We start from the raw sequence: 22,121 nt of genomic DNA, 5'->3' as shown, positions 1-22,121 counted from the left end.
GAGTACTGCATGGGAATGGCATACACTTTCCTACCATTAAGCCAGTCCTAGCCTTCCCACCTGCCTTAGCCCCTGAGTCTCTCATCCTCTAAGATAATCTAGCTCTAGAATCCACAAGAGCCAAAACTTACAAAAAATGGAAACTGTTAATTCTCCCCTGGAGCCAAAAAAACTGAAGACACAAAATCTCCCTAAGGGCAAAAAATCTCCCTAGCTATTTCTGGAACCCAAATCTTCCTTGTGATCTGTTTGCATGCATGTGTCTGGTGAGGGGGGCTGAAAGAGCCACAGTGACTCCTGGATGTAGGGAGAGGATCTCTCATTCTTTCTCAGATGCTTATGGGAAAAAGCCAGGTTACTCTGTGACAATAGTTACAATTGTTATTATGGATCACCTTTAGAATTTTTGCAAACTAATCCTATAGCCATTCCTATTAAACAAGTAACGAAGTGATTTGTAAACAAAATAAGGTCAGCCTAAATATAAGTATTTCAGCTTCATGTAGCACAAATTAAATCATTGAATGTTGCCAAAACTTTTACCAAAAAAGACAATAATTTTGTAGCTTTATTCAACATGTTACCGCCTTTCAATTTGCATATATTTTCATATATTTAAAAAGTACACATATATTCTTTTACTACATGAAAATATATGCAAATTGAAAGGCAGTAACTTACACATAACATATATTAATAGACACATATATACACATGTGTAAATGTATATATATGTATGTAATTTGTTGTTTGTTAAATATAAATGTAGGATTGGTATTTTCTTCATAAATATTGCCTTTTGCACAATGCACACTTCTTTTTTTGTCTTTTCACCTCTTGATCTCTTTTTGTTTATATTTGCTAGCAAAGTTTCTGCTCCCATTCCTTCATATCCTGTGAATAATGTAAGGCTGTATTTTGTAAACGAATTTAATCATCTGTGCTTTTCATGGGAGAATTCAGCCTGTTCTTACGTAAAGTAACGACTGAAGTATTGATTTTATTCCATTCGCCTTTCTTCACATTTTTCATTTATTTTACTTTGCTTTCTGAAATTTTCATCCTTGTACCTTTGGACTTTGCAGTGTCTTTTCTAATTCCTATAGTGATTATCTTCAAAATGCCAGCAGTCATTATCAAACACACATTTCTGTATTATGTGAAAGCAAGTTAGCTTTTATTACCCATTATAAAGAAATTCTCTTCCCCTACAACTCACATTGCAATAAAATAAAAACTTTAAACATTTTACTTTCTTTTTTAAAATTTGTTTTATTCAGGAATAATTTACATTCAGTAAAGTGCACAAATCTTAAGCATAGAGTTACAGGGCTTTTACCTATGTGTGCAACCTGGTAACCACCACCCAGGTTGAGATACACAATATTTCGAGCTGTCCTCCTTCTGAGTCAGCACACCCCAGACCCTTATGTAGCCACTTCCCTGACTATTTTTGAACTTTTTATAAAAGGAATCATAAAAGTACGTGTTCTTTTGTGCCCGGCTTCTTTCATTCGGCATAATGTTTTTGAGATTCACATAAATATTGATTAGTAAGTAACTTTTAAAAAATTATTTGTATTTTATTATATGATAAACCACTACTTATTTATCCATCTCCTACTGAAGAACACCTGGAATGTTTCTAGTTTGGTGCTATTATGAATCACACTGTTATGAACATCTGTGTGTGGTGCTTAGGTAGACCCATGCCCTCATTTTTTCCTGAGCATATATTAATACTTAGGAGCAGAATTGCTGGTCATAAGACGGGATGTTCATGTTTAACTTCATTAAAAACTGTCAGATGGTTTTCCAAAGTCGTTTTAGCAATTTACACTCTTATATGAGAGCATGTATGGCTCTTAATTCATTCCAATACATGTTATTGATAGTCTTTTAAATTTCAGGTTTTTTAAAAATTTTATTGAGATAGTTATATCTTGATGTGGGTTTATTTTGAATTTTTCTGCTAACTAACGATGATAAACACCTTGAACACCTTTCCATGTTCTTATGAGCTATTCATATATTTTCTTTTGTGGCATATTCAAGTCTTTTCCCATTATAAAAATTAGTGGTATTTTTCTTATTGGTATTTTAGGATGGTAAACTATTCATGGTGCTCACATCTCTAAGAATTGATAAAAAGGCTACAGAAAGAAATCATGTGCTATTATTATAAAAAGATTATACAATATAAAATAAAAAGAGTTGAAATATTTGAATATATATTTATATAAATAGCAATACACATAACCAATAAACATGAAGAGATGTCCTGCCTAAAAATTTAGGAAATGAAAGTTAAAAAATTAATGAACCATCACTAGCTCTCACCAATTATGCACAATCAAAAGTGTGACATAAGTGAGGGTTGTTGAGGATGAGAAAAATTGAGAAACTTTATAAACTACAGGTGAGCATGCAAATTGGAACTACTGCCAAAAACCCATCTGAATATCTAAAAAATGTGAAAGTGCACATCACTAATATTTAGCAATTTAACTTCACATTATATGTACAGTAAAAGACATATAAAAAGGTCTACATTGCAGCCTCATTTATTACAGCAACAATTTGGAAAAGCATGAATAACCAACAAGAGATATGGATACATAATAGTTCTAGAGCAATTAGTATAAATGAACTATAGATAGATTTTGTTCATGTCAACAGATCATGAAAACATAATTTTGAATTACAAACAAGTGATAAATTACACATAGAATATTTTAAAATGTAAGAAATTATACACACACACACACACACACACACACACATATATATACACACACACACACATGTATATATATATAAAAATTCTCTAAATCTGGTACCTGGACCAGTGGCATTAATATTTCCTGCAAACTTCTTAGAAATGCAGATTTCGAGGCCAATCTCAGACCTACTGAATCAGAATCTCTTGAGGTGGGGCCCAGCAATCTTTTTTGACAAGCCCTGCAGTGAATTCTCATGCTTGCTAAAGCTTGGGAACTACATATTAAAGTTCCATATATTCTACTAATATGTATTTACTAAGAATATAACCTAGATAGCTCGGGGAATGAAAAGAAATTTCCTAACAGTGGTTACCTTTGGAGTTGGAGCTGAACAAAAGGCCTCGAATATCTGTAATGTTATGTGTATAAATATAAAAATAAATCTGAAGCAAGAAGGATAAAATACTTATACTTCTTAATTCTTAGTGGTAGGTATGTGGTTCTTTGTTAAGCATTCTCTGCATCCTTTTGAACTTTTTCAACTTCTTAAAATAAAGAAAAGAGCTACAGAGAGCATGATGTAAATGGTGAGTAGTGTGGGGATTTAATGTGGAAGCAAAATATCTTTTCAAGTTTAATTGAAGAATATCTTGAAATTTCTAGACAAGCTCTTTAAAAAAGAAAACGACAGAATCCATGATTTTATAATCATTAACAATCGTTAAATTTACTGAATCGAACTTTTCATGGCTTTACAATTCAAAACAACATACAAAAATCAGAAAACAGGGTAGATAATAAAATATGACTCATATCTATAATCTCAGTTTTAGCTTTTTAATTTTTATCAGAACAGTCCCATTAATATTGTTGATTTGTCCCTGAAACATTATAATAAAAAACAGTTATTTGGGAAAAATGTTATTTTTATTGTTTATTTGTTGGGGCTGTTTAAGATTACATATAGACAGGGCATCTCATTGCTTTACAAATGGTTTGTTTTGTAAGGGAAAATTTTATTGCATTCCCATCTTCCTGACAGGGCTGCCCTCCAACACGCCTGATATAGATACTGTGTTATTCAATATCTCCAGAGAACTGGATTTCCCAGCTGCTCTTTGTAAAATATTTTTTATGTCTCACAATTAAGATCTTAGGCTGTCTTGCCTAATGCCTCCTGCCATCTGATCGTTCTGAAAGAAGAATGGACACTTCCTGTCACTTATAAGATATTCCCCCAAATAACTAAGTTCATGATTAAGCATATCTTGCTTTTCAGTGCTGAGGGCTAAGCCAGCACAGGCAGCCTAGCTCGGCTGGTCTTTCATTCAACAGTGACATTTCCGTGTAACAAAAAAGAAGTATAAAAACAGCCTTGACCACTAAGGCTTAAATTTTAATTCAGGATATAAGAAGTATCCACTTGCAGCACCGGGCAGAAAAACATCACTGTAAAATAGCATTCTATGTGGTAATCATAAAGTGCTAAATCACCTGGGATGATACTGAATGCAGAAGGAATTTTAAAAAGAGATTGTGGCATGGTGGAATTATTGGCAGGAAGATTTCATGAAAGAAATGAGCTTAAAAGTTAAGACAGTGGTGTTGTAGAAAGCTGTGGACAAAAGAAATATTATGGGAAGTAAAGGTTGGTACAGTTAAGAGAATGAAGGAGCCAATATGAGTCGTAAAGGCAGTTAAGGCGTGGGAGAGAAAGTACACTGCAATTAATTGTGCAGCACCCAGAAATCTGAAACATGCGTAGACGTGGTGTACAGAACATGATATATTCCCTGATTAATAAAGGTGTCGTTTATAAGTATACTCAACCCTTATCACAAACTATCTGGGAAACATTGCAGAGAAAATATGGTCCTTCGCAGTTTATCATCATCATCATGAACCAGCATTAATATTTTATTGCCTGTCTTTGTTCCATAATAACTCTTTGTCCTCCTCATGCTTTTAATTATAAAACTAATACATGCTCATTGTAGGATGTTTTCAAAAATGACCCAAAAAATATGAGAAGTATCAGTTGATATTTATTGAGTGCCAGTCTAAGTGCTTTTCATTTTTAGTACCATGTGATCCTTGCAACAACCTAACTGCCTTTATTTACAAAGAGGGAAATGTTGTACAGAGATGTTAAGTAACCAGCCCATGGTAACACAGCACATAGGCAGTGCTGTCAGGTTTTGACCCCCTGCATTGAGGTGTCAGAGCCTGTACATGCTTAACCGCTCTACTGGGCCATATTGCCTCTCCTACAGACTTGCCTATCTTACCCAGTACCTTATCTACTGTTTTGCCTACTGTCTTTCTTATGAAAACATGAGTTTGATTTCTGCATTAGAGTTCACAGTATGTATGTACTATTAACCCTCAAAATAATCCTTAACTGTTAGATATTTTGTGTGCTTGAAATTTTTTGCTCATATAAATTGAATGTGTTTGCACAGAAATCTTTACGAACGTGTTCAATTGACTCCTTTAGATCAATTCTTATAAGTAGAACTGCTAAGGCAGACATAGGAAATATTAAAGACTGTTATGTTCTCAAAATATTTCCAAAAATTTCCCCACATAAGAAATGGGATCATGCCCAATGTGTAAGCAAGAGACATCTTTTCTAACTCTAAGAATCATAATTTAATATTTTGTTTTGAGATAATTGTAGATTCACAAATGGTTGTTAAAAATAATACTGATAAATCTCGTGTACATTTTACCTTGTGTTCCCCAATGATAACATCTTGAAAAATTGTAGTACAATATCACAACCATGATATTGACATTGATACAGTGAAGATGCTAATATCACCATCACCATGAGGATTCCTTATGCTGCCTCTTTATAGCTACACCCACTTTTCTCCTGTTCTTGTGCCCTCCTTAATTCCAGACAATCACTAATTTGTTCACCGTTGCTATAATTTTGCCATTTCAAGAATGTTACATAAATGGAATCACGCAGTATGCAAACTTTGGGGCTTCTTTTTTAAACCAAGCATAATTCTTTGAAGATTCATCCAGTTTGTTGCATGTGTCACTAGTGTGTTCTTTTGTATCGCTAGGTAATAATCCATGGTAATAATATGCTGCAGTTTACTTAACCATTCACTTCCTGAAACACACATGGGTTGTTTCCAGTTTGGGGCTATTAGGAATACAACTGCAACGAACATTTGTGTTCATGTTTTTGTATGAACATAATTCTCATTTCTTTGGAATAAATGCCCAAGAATGCAATTTCCAGGTCACATGGTAGTTACACATTTATTTTTATGAGAAACTTCCAAACTGTTTTTCAGGGTGGCTGTACCATTTTACATTCTCATCAACAATTTATGAGTGAACTACTTTCTCCACATCTTTGTATTACTAGCTGCTATTTGGTGCTGTCACTATTGTTTATTTTGGCCATTCTGATAGATGTATTGTTTTAATGAATCATGTTTATTTTTAGTTTTACTCATTGCTAATTTAACCATAATAAGGTGATTTCTCATCTTAATTTGGAGACTTTTTCAATCTTCTCAATTTTTTTGATCATTTATGTTTCTTCTATAAATTGTACTTCATGTGCTTTTTTTCTATTTATTATAAATTATCTTGGTCCTGTTCAGGCTGCAGTAACAAGATGTCATAGACTGGGTAGTTTATTAGCAAAAGAAATTTGTTTTATTTTAATTGATTTGTTTGAGTTTATTTCTCACGGTTCTGGAGGCTGGAAGTCAGAGATCTGGTGAAGGCCTTCTGGGTTGCAAACTGCCAACTTCTTGCTGTATCCTCACATGGAGGAAAGAGAGGCAGCTAGGTCTCTGGCCTCTTCTTGTAAGGGCACTAATCACATTCGTGGGGGGTTCATTCTTATGACCTAATTACCATCCAAAGACCTCACCTCCTAATACTATAACATTGGGGGTTAGGACTTTAATAAGTGAATTTTGGGGACACAAACATTCAGTCCATTATAGAAGTATTTTAAGGTTTTAAAAAATATATTTCATGTGATTTTACATACTAATGACATTCATTTCTTAATTCCTTTCTTTCCCCAGTTGTACTGGAATTACTTGAGCAAGTAAATGTTTTAATTTTCTTATGAAGATCTGTTCTTGGATCTTGAATGACCACTAATACTCCAATAGACGCTTTTAAATTTGCTTCAATTCTTGATCAGCTCAGTTGGTTGAATAGAACTGAACTGAACTGAAGGGATTTTAAATTCTGAATAGAATCTCCCCATGCACGGTATATGTATATTTACTCCTCTTCAGTGAGCACTATGCTCCATATTACTCACATTACTTGCTACCAATGGATTATCCGTTCTCTCTGAACCCAGGTATTTTTTATTCCTGGTGAGCATTTTAAAATCCTCAGCCCATCCTGTTATTGAAATACAAGTACTATACCTGGAAATTCAGCCATTTAAGTCTATAACATGCAAATATATTTCTGAGAACAGGGATTCTATAAATAGTCGAAGGACTGAGTAAGCTTGAGAATTTTGTACTTGTGAATGCTCATTCTGGCTCATTCGGGGGGTTGCTCAGTGACCTTACAAAAATTGCTCAACCCCTTGCCTTTTTCATTTCTCCTTCTGTAAACAGGGATCAAATCATTTTCTGTCCCCTTGGTCTGATCTCAGAAGCTTCACTGATGAGATAAAGGCAGTGGAAAGGTTAAGACAAAAGACAGCATTCGGTCGGGAACAGATTCACTTTAATTATCCACCCAGGGAATATTTGTGTTTGCAGTAACCCCTAATATTGATTATAAGAGAGGGAGGCATATTGATGTCTGCAGCAGAAAGCACAGGGTTGGTGCTCCAGGATGTTCGCCCAAAAGCCAAGGAAAGCATTAACAGCCAGTCACAGAAAAGCAAAGCACCACAAAGTCAGCCTTAGAAAGTCTTAACAAAGCCAGGGATTATTCTGAAGGGTTGCTGTCCACAGACACGTGCTCTATAGAGGAAGCTAGATAAAAGGACTCATGGCAAAGTACAAAGGCAAAGCCATCTGAGGTGGGGGATGTGGAATGTGGGATGAATCTAGTGCTTGGAGTCTGAGAAAGGCAAACCTTGTCAGCCTCGATCCTAATTCCCACAGGAAGCAGCAAACACTCTTGGATCTTCCAGGCGGGTGAGATCCAGTGAAACATCCATCTTTCTCTGAAGCACATTTCAGCAGGATTTGCTTGTAGAAGGCAAGCCCTTCTTTCTTGGATGAAGGAAGCCACTTCTCAGAGTATACCAAGCAAGGGCAGAATTCTTACACATCCAGACTTTTGATATTTTGCCCTCATCTAGGCCAGGAGCCAGCAAACTAAAAACCATAAACCAAAAGTAACCTGCTATATGTTCTTATATGGCCTGTGAGCTAAGGATGGTTTGTATTTTTTTCCCTTTTTTTTTTAATTTCAGAATATTACAGGAGTACAAATGTTTTGGTTACATGGATTGCTTTTGTACTGCTTGAGTCAAAGTTGTAAGTGTGCCTATCACCCAGATAGTGTACATTGTACCTGTTAGGTATGATTTTACCCATCCCCCCTCCCCCTCCTACCTGCATGATTTCCATTGAGTTTTACTTCCATCTGTGTACATGAGTGCTGATCAGTTAGTTCCAATTTAGTAGTGAGTACATACGGTGTTTGTTTTCCCATTCTTTAGATACTTCATTTAGGAGGATGATCTCCAGTTCCACCCAGATTGTAACAAAAGGTATTAATTTATTTTTTATGGCTTAAGTAGTACTCTATTGTATACATATACCACATTTTATTAATCCAATCATGATTTAATGGACACTTGGATTGATTCCACATCTTTGTGATTGTGAATTGTGCTGAAATAAACATTCTAGTGCAAGGGTCTTTTTGAAAAAATGACTTTTTTTCTTTTGGGTAAATACCCAGTAGTGGGATTGCTGGATCAAATGGTAAATATACTTTTAGCTCTTTGAGGAATCTCCATATTATTTTCCATAGAGGTTACACTAGTTTGCAGTCTTACCAACAATGCACAAGGGTTCCTTTCTCTCTGCATCCATGCCAGCATCTATAAGATGAACGCTATTCCATGACGTGTGAAAAATATGTGAACTTCAAATTTCCAGGTTCATAAATAACGCGTTATTGGAACATAGCCATGTTGATTCATTTACATATTGTCTGTGGCTGCTTCTGTGCTACAATAGCACAGTTGAGTAATTGTAAAAGAGACCACATGGCCTGAAAGCCTAAAATACTTACTATCTGGCTCTTCTTCAGAAAAAAATTGGCTGATCATTCTCCTACTCAATCATTTTATAGATCCAATGGAGCATCCTGCTTTGTGCCTCACTCTGGTCATGACATCTCCTCACAATGAGCCTGTAACTTTGATAGTCAGCAACAATTGTCAAAACGATTCTTGTTTTTAACTCAAATTTCCAACCTACTGAGACTAATTATTTAAGCACTATTAAAATGATCTAGAGCAAATCTATTTACTTCCTTGCATGAAGGCAAAAGGAAAGACAGAAGAGGAAAATTCTTTTTCTGTCAATACTGCACACGTGAGCATCACTGACCTAAAACTCAACATCACTGAGTCCACAGAACAATCTAGTGCTTTACTCACTGCTAACTTTCCTCAATATTCCCAGTAAGACTTCTTCCACCGGCTCCCAGGATCCATTTAGGAGATTTAGGGTATTCAAGAGCTGGGTGCCACAGAGATTCACCAAGTCCAACCAAGCATGCTCTTTGCCATGGCCATTTACAGGAGCCAGAGCTCTGGTCCTGGAGGAGTTACAGGTAATTTCCATTCTGCAATCCCAGGTGAGCCCACAAGGAGGTAGAATAGGGTTGACATTCTGGCCCTTCATTTTTTTCAATGGCATATCTTGAGTCTCTGAATTCCTGCCAGTTAACTTTCTATACCTGGCATTTTGACTCCTCAGCCTCTCAGCCAGTCTAAAGAAAGCAAGGAAAAGTATTTTAAGTGATAAAGGAATCTCAGATATCATTTCATCCAGTATAGGTCAAAGACAGATCTGTGGACCAGCAGCATTAGCATCATCTGGGAGCTTGTTAGATATGCAAAATCTCAGGCCCTACTCAGACCTCTGCATTAGAATTCATATTTTCACAAGATCTCTAGGTGGTTCATATGCACATTAATGTTGGAAAAGTACAGAACTAATCTACTGTCATTCTGTAAACTGGAGACCTTAGGTTTAAGTTTGATGCTTCCAATCTGGGACCCAGTTCTGACTTCACTCCTCTCCTCAGCATCTTCAAGCATCCAGGAAGAGTGTCATGCTCACACCTTCCAGCAGAAAGTAACCCAGATGGCTGCCTCATTCTTATTCCCTATCTTTATTCAAAACCAGCGCTCCTGGAGTTGAGACCCTTTTCCATAATCAAACAGTGCTAAGCTTAATCTCTTCATGTCTAATGTTAGTGAGCCACTCTGCTAAAATACATACACAGAAATTCTTAAAGACACATTTACCTTTAAATTTCCTTCAATGAGTGAACAGTTAAATGAAGTGCGGTACATCCATACCATAGAACACCACTCAACATGAAAAAAAAAACACTATTAATACACATAAAAACTTGGATAAACCTCAAGAAATTAGGCTAAATGAAAACAGTCATTATCAAAAGATATATAGTGCACGATTCCATTTATATAACATTCTTGAAATAACATAATTAGAAGAATGGAAAATAAGTTAGTGAACAGCAGGAGTTGGGTATGGAGGGGGAGGGTGGGTATAGCTGCGAAGGGGCGACACGAGGGACTCTCGTCATGATGAAAGAGTTCTGCTGCATCGTGATTATCTTACCCACAGAACTCCACTTGGGGTAGAATTGCATAGTTACACACACACACACACACACACACGCACACACGTGCATGTATTACGTTGGTGCAAAAGTAACTGCGGTTTTAGCATTGTTGAAATTGTTGAAATTTGCCATTTGATACTGGAATATATTCTTAAATGTGATTATGTTATACACCATTTTAATGCACATTTCTCACTTTATGTATTTTTGCTAATGACATTACTTGCTGTTTATTTTGTATTTATTTTAGACTATGAAAATGATGTTAGACAAAAAGCAAATTTGAGCAATTTTCTTATTCAAATAATTTTCTTATTCAAGTTCAAAATGGGTCGTAGTCAGCAAAGACAACTTGCAACATCAACGATGCATTTGTCCCAGGAACTGCTAACGAATGTACAGTGCAATGGTGGTTTAAGAAGTTTTGCAAAAGAGACGGAAGCCTTGAAGATGAGGAGCGCAGTGCCCCCCCCACCCCATTGGAAGTTGACAACCAGCAGTCATCGAAGCTGAGCCACTTACAACTACACGAGAAGTTGCTGAAGAACTCAAGGTTGACGATTCCGTGGCTGTTAGGCATTTGAAGCAAATTGGAAAGGTGGAAAAGCTCAATGAGTGGGTGCCTCATGAGCTGGCTGAAAATCAAAAATATCGTCATTTTGAAGTGTCATTTTTCTCTTCTTGTACACAACAACAACGAACCGTTTCTCAACTGGATTGTGATGTGCAGTGAAAAATGGATTGTATAGGACAACTGGTGACAACCAGCTAAGTGGCTAGACTGAGAAGAAGCTCCAAAGCACCTCCCAAAGCCAAACTTGCACCAAAAAAAGGTCCTGGGCACTGTTTGGTGGTCTGCTGCCAGTCGGATCCACTACAGCTTTCTGAATCCTGGCAAAACCATTACATCTGAGAAGTATGCTCGGCAAATCGATGAGATGCATGGAAAACTGCAACACCTGTAGCCAGCATTGATCAACAGAAAGGGTCCAACTCTTCACAACAATGCCCGACAGCACATTGCACAACCAACACTTCAAAAGTTGAACAAATTGGGCTACAAAGTTTTGACTCATCTGCTATATTCACCTGATCTCTCGGCAACCGACTACCACTTCTTCAAGCATCTCGACAACTTTTTGCAGGAAAAACACTTCCACAACCAGCAGCATACAGAAAATGTTTTCCAAGAGTTCAAAGAATACTGAAACATAGATTTTTAAGCTACGGAAATAAACAAACTTATTTCTCATTGGCAAAAATGTGTTGATTGTAATGGTTCCTATTTTGATTAATAAAGATGTGGTTGAGCCTAGTTATAATGATTTAAAATTCATGGTTCAAAACGGCAATTACTTTTGCACCAGCCTATATAATTGGTGAAATCTGAATAAGCTTTGGTGATTGTACCTCCTAATTTTGATGTGGTACTCTAGTTTTGTAAAATATTCACTGGGTGAGGCTGAGCAAAGTGTTCACAGGACCTCACTTTCATTTCTTTGCAGTGTCTTGTGAGTCTGTAAATATTTCAAAATAAAAATTTTAAAAAAGAAAATTAAAATTATAGATGCATTTACATATGGATGAACAAATGAGCAAACCACTAAAGAGCATTATCTACAATAGGATAGAGAGAGGTAGTTCCCTTTCAATTGAGAATTTGTTTTCTACATTTTTTATTACCAAATGCTACTAAGATTCTATCAGTCATAATTCTATCCTCTAATTTGGCTGGTTCTAACTAGAAGTTCTAGTCTCACTGGCATCTGGGGAAAGATGGGGCATTTTTAGGTTTGTGATAACTGTATCTAAGATAAGGGTATTTTATAAATCAATGCACCACGAGTCTAGAAACATTTATTAGCGAAAAATCTTTGTCCTTATGTAAAGCCATAAGAACACATTAAGTCTCACAGATAATACTTTTATCTAAGACATCTATTTGAAGCTGAAAGAAGTAAAAATGCATTCATGGGGCTTTGAGTTCAATATCTTAATATATAGGCCCTGCCCCCACCTCCTACAACCCAGGTCCTTTCCTTAACAGCCATTTTAGGTAGAATTAAAATGGACTGTGCATTTTAACATAATAACCATTTCTGCCTTGCACATGTAATTGCTTGAATTTTAGTTTTAATTCTATCTCTTGCTGTAATGATGAGAATAATTAGATGTCAGAGTTCAGAGCTTCTCAAATCTAAGGAGAGAAGGACAGCCAAAATGAAATCCTTTTTCCTGTCTTTAAATATCAGCTGCTAACACAGCTACAACTAACATTTTCATAGTATTTTGAAACTTATAAGACACTTTCACTTAGAAAGAGTCACTTAGGAGTCAACTCACACAGTATGAGCAGAAGTGTTAAAAGCTATTAAACTGGAAACAGAAAATTGAATGGACATTTTCCCACCAATAAGCACAGGCCTGTTCAGGTACAATGAAAGAAAATTGGGGCACTCCCCCCACCCAACCCCCACCACCCAAAGTCTCTCACTCTGACCTTTTTGGTCTTCTGACCATGGTCCCAATCACTCTCCATGGCAACTTGCATGACTCCTCCGCTTGGGAGCAGGAAACAAAACTATAGGTATAAACTAGGATATGAACCTACTAAACATTGATAAAAAACAGTGGCTTGAAGTTGGGTCGTGTTAAGGGATAGAAAGGCATGGATTCCTACAAATGCTATTATAGTAGCTGAGTCTCACAGTACTAAAGTCTGACCCACCTTGGAATTTTCAGTGATGAGCAAGTGAGTTGCCTGTTTTGTTGACACCAGGCAAATTATATATTCTCTCATTTGCAACCATAGAATTCCTTGTATCACCAAAGTTTAACAGGAGGAAATTCTCTTCTCACCTTCGTAGTAGGAAAATTTATGGCACTTGGAGGCAAGGAAGTTTGGGAGAGTAGAGATGGCTGGAAGAGCTGGTGCATGTTCCCCCTGGCCAGGCAGCTGACCAGAGAAACTCAAGGGAGAGTCGAGGCCGAGGTCTCTCACCTTGAATGGAGAGCTGCAGGGGAGCAAACAGTAGATAAGCTATCACCTTTCTGATTTCTTCAAAGGATGCTTGAAATGAAATTATATTGATAGACTGAGTGTTTGTTGAAAGCAAACAGGGCTGAGTGTTCCCATGGGCTCCAGAAAACACACATTTATTGAATCCTCGATAGGTATGTGCTTTGGGAAAGCAATTCTCACACAAGGCTGCAGGGGATATCAAAACGGGTTCAGCCCAGAGGCAAACTGGAAACCAAATACAAAAATTCAAAAGGACAAATGGTAATGGTCACCAAACGGGAAAGGGGCAAGAAGCAGAAAGGGCAAGCATGGGCACAAAGCTAGGAATTCAAGAAGCAGGGTGTGGTGTGTAAATAAGAAATGATTTGGGGCATTACTTAGGGCAGACGTTGTTTTCTGCAGTTACTGTTTACGAACCATGTAGGATATGGACAAGCTGGCTGAGCTTTAAGGGTCAGAAGGTGTGTGTATTGGGAGGGTGGAGAACAGAAGAGATGCAAATAGAAGAGAATAAGCTGCGGTTATTTTCCTCAAGCACCTTATGGTACAGTGCAGAAGTTAGATGCATTCACTGGTGATAAAATGACAAGTAGAATATGGGAAGTGCCTTGCTAGGGAAACAAAATCCCAAGGAAATATGGGAGAAAGAAACGTCGGTTTTTATTCAGGGAATCTTGGAAGGCTTCATGGAGAAAGACACATTTGAACTGGATTTTCATAAGATTTCAAGAAGCAGAGATAGTGGGGAGGAAACATTCTGAGTGGAGAGAGAGCAAATTCAAAGACGCAAAAGGTGAAACTATTCAGAACATTGTCAGAGTGTGTTCCTTGGATACATAGAGATTAACTTGTGTGTGGCAGGTCAATGCACCTTGGAACAAGCTGAAGAGACCAACTGAGAGCATCATGGGCCCTGCCTGAGGCAGACAGTGACCTGTATGATAGACCTGGTAGGGAATGGAAGAGGGGAGGAAAGAGGAGAAATGTTGGTGAGGGGACTATGTCAGGGAGAGGTCATGGTGCTCCTGACTGGGAATGTGAAGGGGGCTGCAACAGTAAGTGATTCTGCAGACAGAGGTTGCCATCTGGCTGGAGGCAGGTCAGAGGAAAGAGAGTCGAAGACGGCTTTGAGACTTCCAACCCACAAAACTGGGAGATGGTGATCCTCTTAAAAAGAATATTGGTGCTAGGATTTTTTTCCCTTTTTCTCAAATGATTCATGTCAAAGATATGTGTTTCTGCCTGTTTTATAATAAAAATCATTCACATATGAGATTATTTATAACTTCGGAATGTTTCTTGTCGTTTTTGACATATGTAGCCTTAGTTTGGGTTCCCTAGACGCAGGGACTGAGACAAGAATTTGGGTCCCATGACACATGATTTATTGAGAGTGCAATTGGGAGAAGTCTCTAAGGGAGGCAAGAAAGCAGATGGGAAATGGGAACTAGCTGAGCACAACTGGGCTCCTCTGGAGTCTGGCCTCTGCTTGATCCCTGGGGGATCCATGAAGCATGAATTGCTCTACAGAGTTGATCCCAATTTGAGGCAAAGAGAATGGCCTCCTGCACCCCTGGCTTCAAGTTGTTCTGGGACCAAGTGGGAGATAAGCTTAGCCCCCTGGGCATGGAGGTTCCCATTGGTTTAGGGAAATTCTCTAGAGAAGGGAGCAACTGTGATTTTTTAGTTGCAACATTGATAGCAGCTAGGTATGGGTGTGCTCTCCTGGGACAGGGGATCTGGGTACCAACAGTTTCCGCTACATGTGGGTTTGTATATTTACCTTAGATAACCATATCTTAGGATATTTCAAATAAGGGATATTTTGGTGACTCATCATTTCTATAATTGTCCCTTGTTTTCTCTCTGATGATGAGCTTGAAGAGATACTGCTCAAATTCATGTCTCTAAAGTAGGCATCTTGGACCAAAATCCTAGAAGCAGCGAGAAGGCTTCCAAGAGAGTGCGAGCTCTCTGTAAAATCTTCCATTTCTAACCCCAGCTTTTATTTTCCTCACAGAACACCATGGTCAGAATATATTCTTGTCTGAATTTGTAAGTCACAATCTTTGTTGCCTGGTAACACTTTAGCTTAATCATCCATCGATCTCAAATGGCAGGAAACACCTGAGCCCAGAAGCAGAGTAAGCCTGAATAAGAAAATAGTCAGGCTTTGGTGCTGAAGTCCTGAATCAGCCAAGGCCATGTCTAAGGGGAAGGACTTTTAGATAAATTCTGTGTGGCTGATAAGCAAGTTTCAATAAAGGTCAGGATCATAGCTTAGTTACCTACAACAAAGAATTAATGAAGGCAGTAGTTCTGGGGTTGAACACTTACTTCATAAGCTTCTGAGTTTTGGCAACATGGCTATAGAAAATAGTCAGTCCAGGGTTGCCTGCTACACAACAAAGTCCAACAATAATAATAATAACCTTAAGAGGAAAAACAAAAAGCACAAGTTTAAAGGACACAAGAGTAATTTGATGGAGCTCTTGCTGGCCCAAGAGAAGACAATTTGAGCACCAAAGTATTTAAGGATGGTAATCCACAAATCTGTAACAAAAATAGTAGACAAATCAATAAGTAAACAGGAGAGAAAGAGGGTTCTTGCTTAAACAGAAAGCCAATTACTGACTGGTGATGCAGCTGATGAGTTGGAGTTGGAAAATCACTATTTTGCAACCATTAATCAAGCAAGGATCATTGAAGGATGCTAAATTCATGGAGAAATTTTGACAGGGAGAAAGATAGTTTCATGATCTTACATGTCTTTGACAGACCAATTAGTTGCAAAGGAAATACACTATACTATGGAAAAATTAGATGACCCCTTAATGGGGAAGAACTTGGACAACAGTCTGTGTGATCAAAATCAACATCACTAATGAGGGGCAGATAGACATCGTTTGCCTCTGAAAGTGGTATCTTGACAAAGGCATTATATCCTCCACGCAATATTTTGAATGGGAAGGTACAAGCTCAATATAATCATGGAGAATTCTAAGAAATCTCCAGAGGAGGAACATTCAGTTAAAAGTAGGAGGTTGTAAATTGGAACTAACCAAACAGCACTCACATGCACAATAGGAAATAAAACTCAACGGAAATCAGACAGGTGGGAGGGGGGAGGGAGGGGATGGATGAAATCCTACCTAATGGGTACAATGTACACTACCTGGGAGATGGGCACACTTATAACTCTGTCTCAAGCAGTACAAAAGCAATCCATGTAAGCAAAACATTTGTACCCCCATAATATTCTGAAATTTAAAAAAGTAGGGGGTTGTGTTCAAAAGTGTCAATGTCATAGCGAAAACAAAGGCTGAGGAACAATTCCAGATTAAAAGAAACCAAGGACACACGGCAATTAAATGAAATGTGTGATCCTACACTGAATCGTGTGCTGGAAGGAAAATAGTGCTATAAATGTCCTGAAATTCACAAGTGAATGGGGTTATAAAAGAGAGTATTACCCTTAGGTAATATACACTTAAGAATCTAGAAGTAAAGAACTATGATGTAGGAAACACACTCCCTGACAGCTTACAAAGTATATTTACGTATATGTGTCTACATGTATATACATTGAGAGAGAGAGAAGGTAAATAAACAAATAAATTAAAAAGTTAACAATAGATAAACCTGGATATTCATTATGCTATTCCTGAAGCTTTTCTATATATTTTCATATAAAAAGTTATTTACACTTATCAAAGAAAAGCCCAGGACCAGATGACTTCACTGGTAAATTCTACCAAACATACACACACACACACAAAAATGCCAATTCTTCTCAAACTCTTCCAAAAAACTGAAGAGAAGGGATACTTTCAAACTCATTTTGTGAAGCCAATTTTCCCCCTATACTAAAGCAAGGCAAAAACACCATAAGAAAAGAAAACTACATGTCATATCTGTGTTGAATATAGATGTAAAAATCCTCAAGAAAATTCTAGGAAACCAAATCCAACAGCACATTAAAAAGATCATACACCATGGCCAAGTGAGATTTATTCCTGGTGTGCAAGGATGTTTCAACAGATGAAAACCAATTAACGTGATATACCACATTACAGAAAAAAAGATAAAAAACACACAATTATCTCAATAGATGTACAAAGCATTTGACAAAATTCAGTGCAATTTCATGATTAAAACTCTCAACAAACTAGGAAGGGAAGGAAAACTCTTCAGATTAATGAAGGCCAAAACTAAAAAGCCTGCAGCTAACATCATACGTAACAGTGAAGAACTGAAAGCTTTTCCTCGAAGTTAAGGCAGGAATGCCCACCCTCATCACCTCTATTCAACATAGTACTGAATTTCTAGCTACAGCGATTTGGCAAGAAAAAAAAATAATGAAATAAAAGGCATCCAAATTAAAAAAGAAGTAAAATTATTGCTGCTCATAAATGACATTATCTTGTATGTAAAAAACCCTGCAGATCACACACACACACACACACACACGCGCGCGCGCGCACACACACAACTATTATTAATAGAACTAGAACTAAAACATTTAGCAAAGTTGCAGGATATAAAATCAACAGATTATAGATTATATGTTCCTTTGTGGCAGTGATCATGTCTTATATTCATCTGCATGAATTAGAGGGTACTCAACAGACTACAATGGACTTTTGTACCCACAATTTGGTTAAATAATAATGATGATGATGATAATAATAATAATAGCTATCACTTACTGAGAACTTGTTAAATTTCTGGCCTTGCTCTAAGTACTTTACACACATCAAAACATTTAATTCTCACAATGATTTTATGAGGTAGACTCTAGTATATGAGTACCATTTTCCAGATAGGAAAACTGAGACACAAAAAGGCTGAATAACTTGCCAAGGTCAGATAGTGTTAATAAAGTGGCAAAGCTTTCTCTTAACCATTACACTCTATTGTCTATTCTTAGACCATACTGAAATCTTGACATCTGAAGGACAGCACAATTTGCCACTGTGACAACAAGGAGAATTTCTGCAAATAGGGAAGATTGTCACTGGAAACATCAGTGTCATAGGGTGGCCATCCCACCTGCTCATCCTCAGGAAGCTGTGCTCTTTTGCTGTCTGGTGTCTTTCCAGCAAGGACGCTCTGCCTTCTTCCAGTGCTTTCCCTACTTCTCTCCCTTTGGGGAAGCTTGGATTTGCCAGCAACTACTCCTTTATGGCCAATTTGTTTTTGAGGCCTCTACATCCTGTTATCTCATCACCCAGTCTCTCCTCCTATTAAATTTTTACTGTGATAATTCTGTGTAACAATTCCCTCACCCCCAAATCTCAGTGGCTTAAAATAAATGTTTATTTTTCTTACTCTATTCTAAAAATCAGCTGTGGTTTGGCTAACCTTGATTGGGCCTAGACAGTTCAGGTGGGCGAGGATGGATTCTTAGCTTCAGATCACATTCAAGTCTGCCCCATATGTTTTCATCATTTTGAGATCAAATAAATACCAAGTCCTCCTTAAAGCAGATAGCAGAGAAAAAGAGGCTAAACTATGAAGCATTTTTAAGGCCTCTGCACATAATATGTTTGCTAATGCTCCACTGGCCAAAGCAGGTTGTATGAGCCTAAAATGGAGAGGATGAGGAAGCATAGTCTATTGGGAGGGAAAATCGTATGGCAAAAAAGCATGGATATATAACCATATTTTAGGAAGGAATAAAGAATCGGGAATGATAATCTGATCTATACACCCCTCGAGTGTCCCAGAGTCAGCAATGCAGTGGGGTCCCAACACAAACAGGGGCAGGTACAGCACAATGTGTGGCTTATCCTCAGGCTCTACTGTGGACTCAGCCCCAGCAGTCATTTGGAAGTAGACGGATGAGATCCTCAGAAAAGTCACATTATCCCAGTTTGAATAGGTGGGCTCCAATTAAGTAATCAATCCTCAAATAGCTACTGAGATCCCAAACTGTGACATCAGCTTGGTGTTAGGGAGTCCAAAAGAGAAATGGTGTGTCAAGGACCATTTGACCTCTCTGGGAAGACATGACTAACATGCTTGCAACACTTATCTAACAAGCCAGTGTGTGATTAAGTTCTCAAACACATACAGGAGCTCCTGGAGGAAAGGAAGGCATTTCCTAAAGTGATAATTGCACAACATGAAGCACACGCAAAGAGAGCCCTGGGGAGCTGAGAGCTTTGAAAGAGGACCTTGAATGTCCTATAGATAGAAAGAACAGATAGAAAATGTGAGCTACGCATTTCCAGGGAGGATAACCAGATGAGTCAGGAGCGATGGGGGACGATAATAGAGTGGGATATTATCGGATTGTCATTCAATAGAGTTTTAGAAAATTATATCCCAGGAGCAAGAGGGAATGAAGGAAAATGGCCTGAGCTGTCAAGTACTTTGGCTCCCCTGGTCTTGGAGAAATTCCTGAACTATCTTTTTGAGTTTAAGTTCTTTATTTTTTACTGCTTCAAAGCCATTTTACTTTCTGACTATACTGTGTGAAGGAAAAAAAAATTAAATGATTCAACATATGTCACCCAGAACTACAGAGCCCTGCCGTTCTTTTTAAAAGACAATCCCCACGAGAGCTCTATTTTTGGTTCAAGCAGATTTCCATTTCAGCCAGAGCTAGCTGGGATGATACTTTTCCCTTCTTTCCTATTCAGCGTGGGAGCCAGTTGGGATTCTTTAAAAGGCCTGCTGTGTTGCTGAGTTTCCTGGAAGAATGAGGCATTGCAGTCCCTCCGGCTGAACCAATAAATCATTACCTGGAAACACCAGCCATTGTGCCCTCCTGTGTATCATGGACAAAAGCAAATGTGGCTCCTTTTCTTTCTTCCTTTGTGGCAATGTAGCAGCCAGGGATTATAATATGAGGAGGGAGAATTAAAAGCTGAAAGCTAGATATTTTTCGAGCTTGCGTTAAAATGTTACTTTGGGATTGTAAATGTCATTACAAGAGCCTTCTAGCATTCACCCAAATCGGGTTTGAGAAGCATAGGAAGATTAAACACCCCCGCTTCTTTGCAGTGTTGGAGATATTTGCCTGGTTCCGGTTAATGGACAGAGATGTGTAGGACTTCAAGCCAAGCAGTGAAAAGCCCATGAATGTTTCTCCAGTTTCTCTTCCCCTGTTTTGTTGAGTAAGGAGGCTACTTGTTTCTGAGAACGTGGCTAATGGTTACATGGCATCCCATAGGCCTGGGACAACAAGTCGCTATACAGAGGACAGTTCCCCTGGGTGATTGCCTGGGCGCTCAGTGGATATCACAGAAGCAAGAAGCTGTATTCAGACACCGAAATCTCAGGATTGTTGGTTTTCACAGTTTAATGTACCTACCCTGACCAATAAATGCTAAGCCACATCTACAGGGATCTAAAATACAATGACCTTAATTTAGGCTGGAATAATAAGGACCAGACAAAAGAGAGCCTAAAGAGCAAAGGTGTGTGAGCAGCACACATTGATCCCACAAGCTCCACCGTGGGGTTTACTCATGGGTGAATTCCTCAGAATCTTATTCAGAACCTAATAGATCTCTCTTTAGGCACTATTTAAACATAGTTTCTTCTTACCAGATTAAAGCAGAAAGATAGGAAGGAGAGTGTTCAGTGACACAATTGCAGCAATAAACAAAGACAGATGACAATTTATCAACTTGGATGTTTTGGGGGCATTCCTGGTCCTGAATTCATTGAATTTAGGACCTGGTTTCCTGAAATGTCATTTAGTTTGCGTATTAATGATGATTGTTCATTGTTTCCTCTGTGATCCAGAACGCCATGTAATACCAACTATTTCCTAGAAAGAAAACAGAAGAAAGAAATATCAGAAGCATGGCGTAGTAGACATGGAGGGAGCCCACTGATGTACGTTAGCTTGCACATACATCACGTCTTCTTACCAAAGCACACAGCTTTGGATCTGAGCGTAGCTACAAAATGAGAGGATGTAAATGCATCAGCTTCTTAATGTCAAGGAACAGAGTGATTTACAGTAGGAACTTCATCATATACATGCCTACAGCCTTGTCTCGTACAGCAAGCTTCACTCGCATTCACCACAGTCTCTTTGGGGACATTTTTCTGAAGCTAAGACTACCTGCAATTGGTAAATGCCAGATGTCTAGGACTATAGACCTTTGATTAGCATCTTCTCCTGCACTCTTAGCTACTGCTGATGAAGGGCAAAATTAAAAGGTGGTGCCTGGGGAAGATCTGATGGAGGCAAGTAGATCATTTTGTGCTACAACCATTAGATGTTTAGAGTCCACTTCTAGATATTCATAATCCATTTCTAATAAACTAATGAAACCTGGTGGTTCGCTATGCTCATCTGTCATTTTGCCACATCTGAAGCCAAGCAAGAAGAGAATGAGTAAAAGAGAAAAGTATGATGAACTTAATTTTCTAACCAGGCATACCCCTGAATGAATATCTTTCTTATGAAAAATGCCTTGGAATTTAAGAAGATCAGTGCCCTGTTTTCTTAGCCAGCCTATCTTCCAGAATTGCATCTGGAAATTCCATGCCTCTAAGCACCA

This window comes from Propithecus coquereli, unplaced genomic scaffold (genome assembly GCF_000956105.1).
Source record: "Propithecus coquereli isolate 6110/MARCELLA unplaced genomic scaffold, Pcoq_1.0 Scaffold153, whole genome shotgun sequence".
Lineage (NCBI taxonomy): Eukaryota > Metazoa > Chordata > Mammalia > Primates > Indriidae > Propithecus > Propithecus coquereli.
This window is presented reverse-complemented; position numbering follows the sequence as displayed.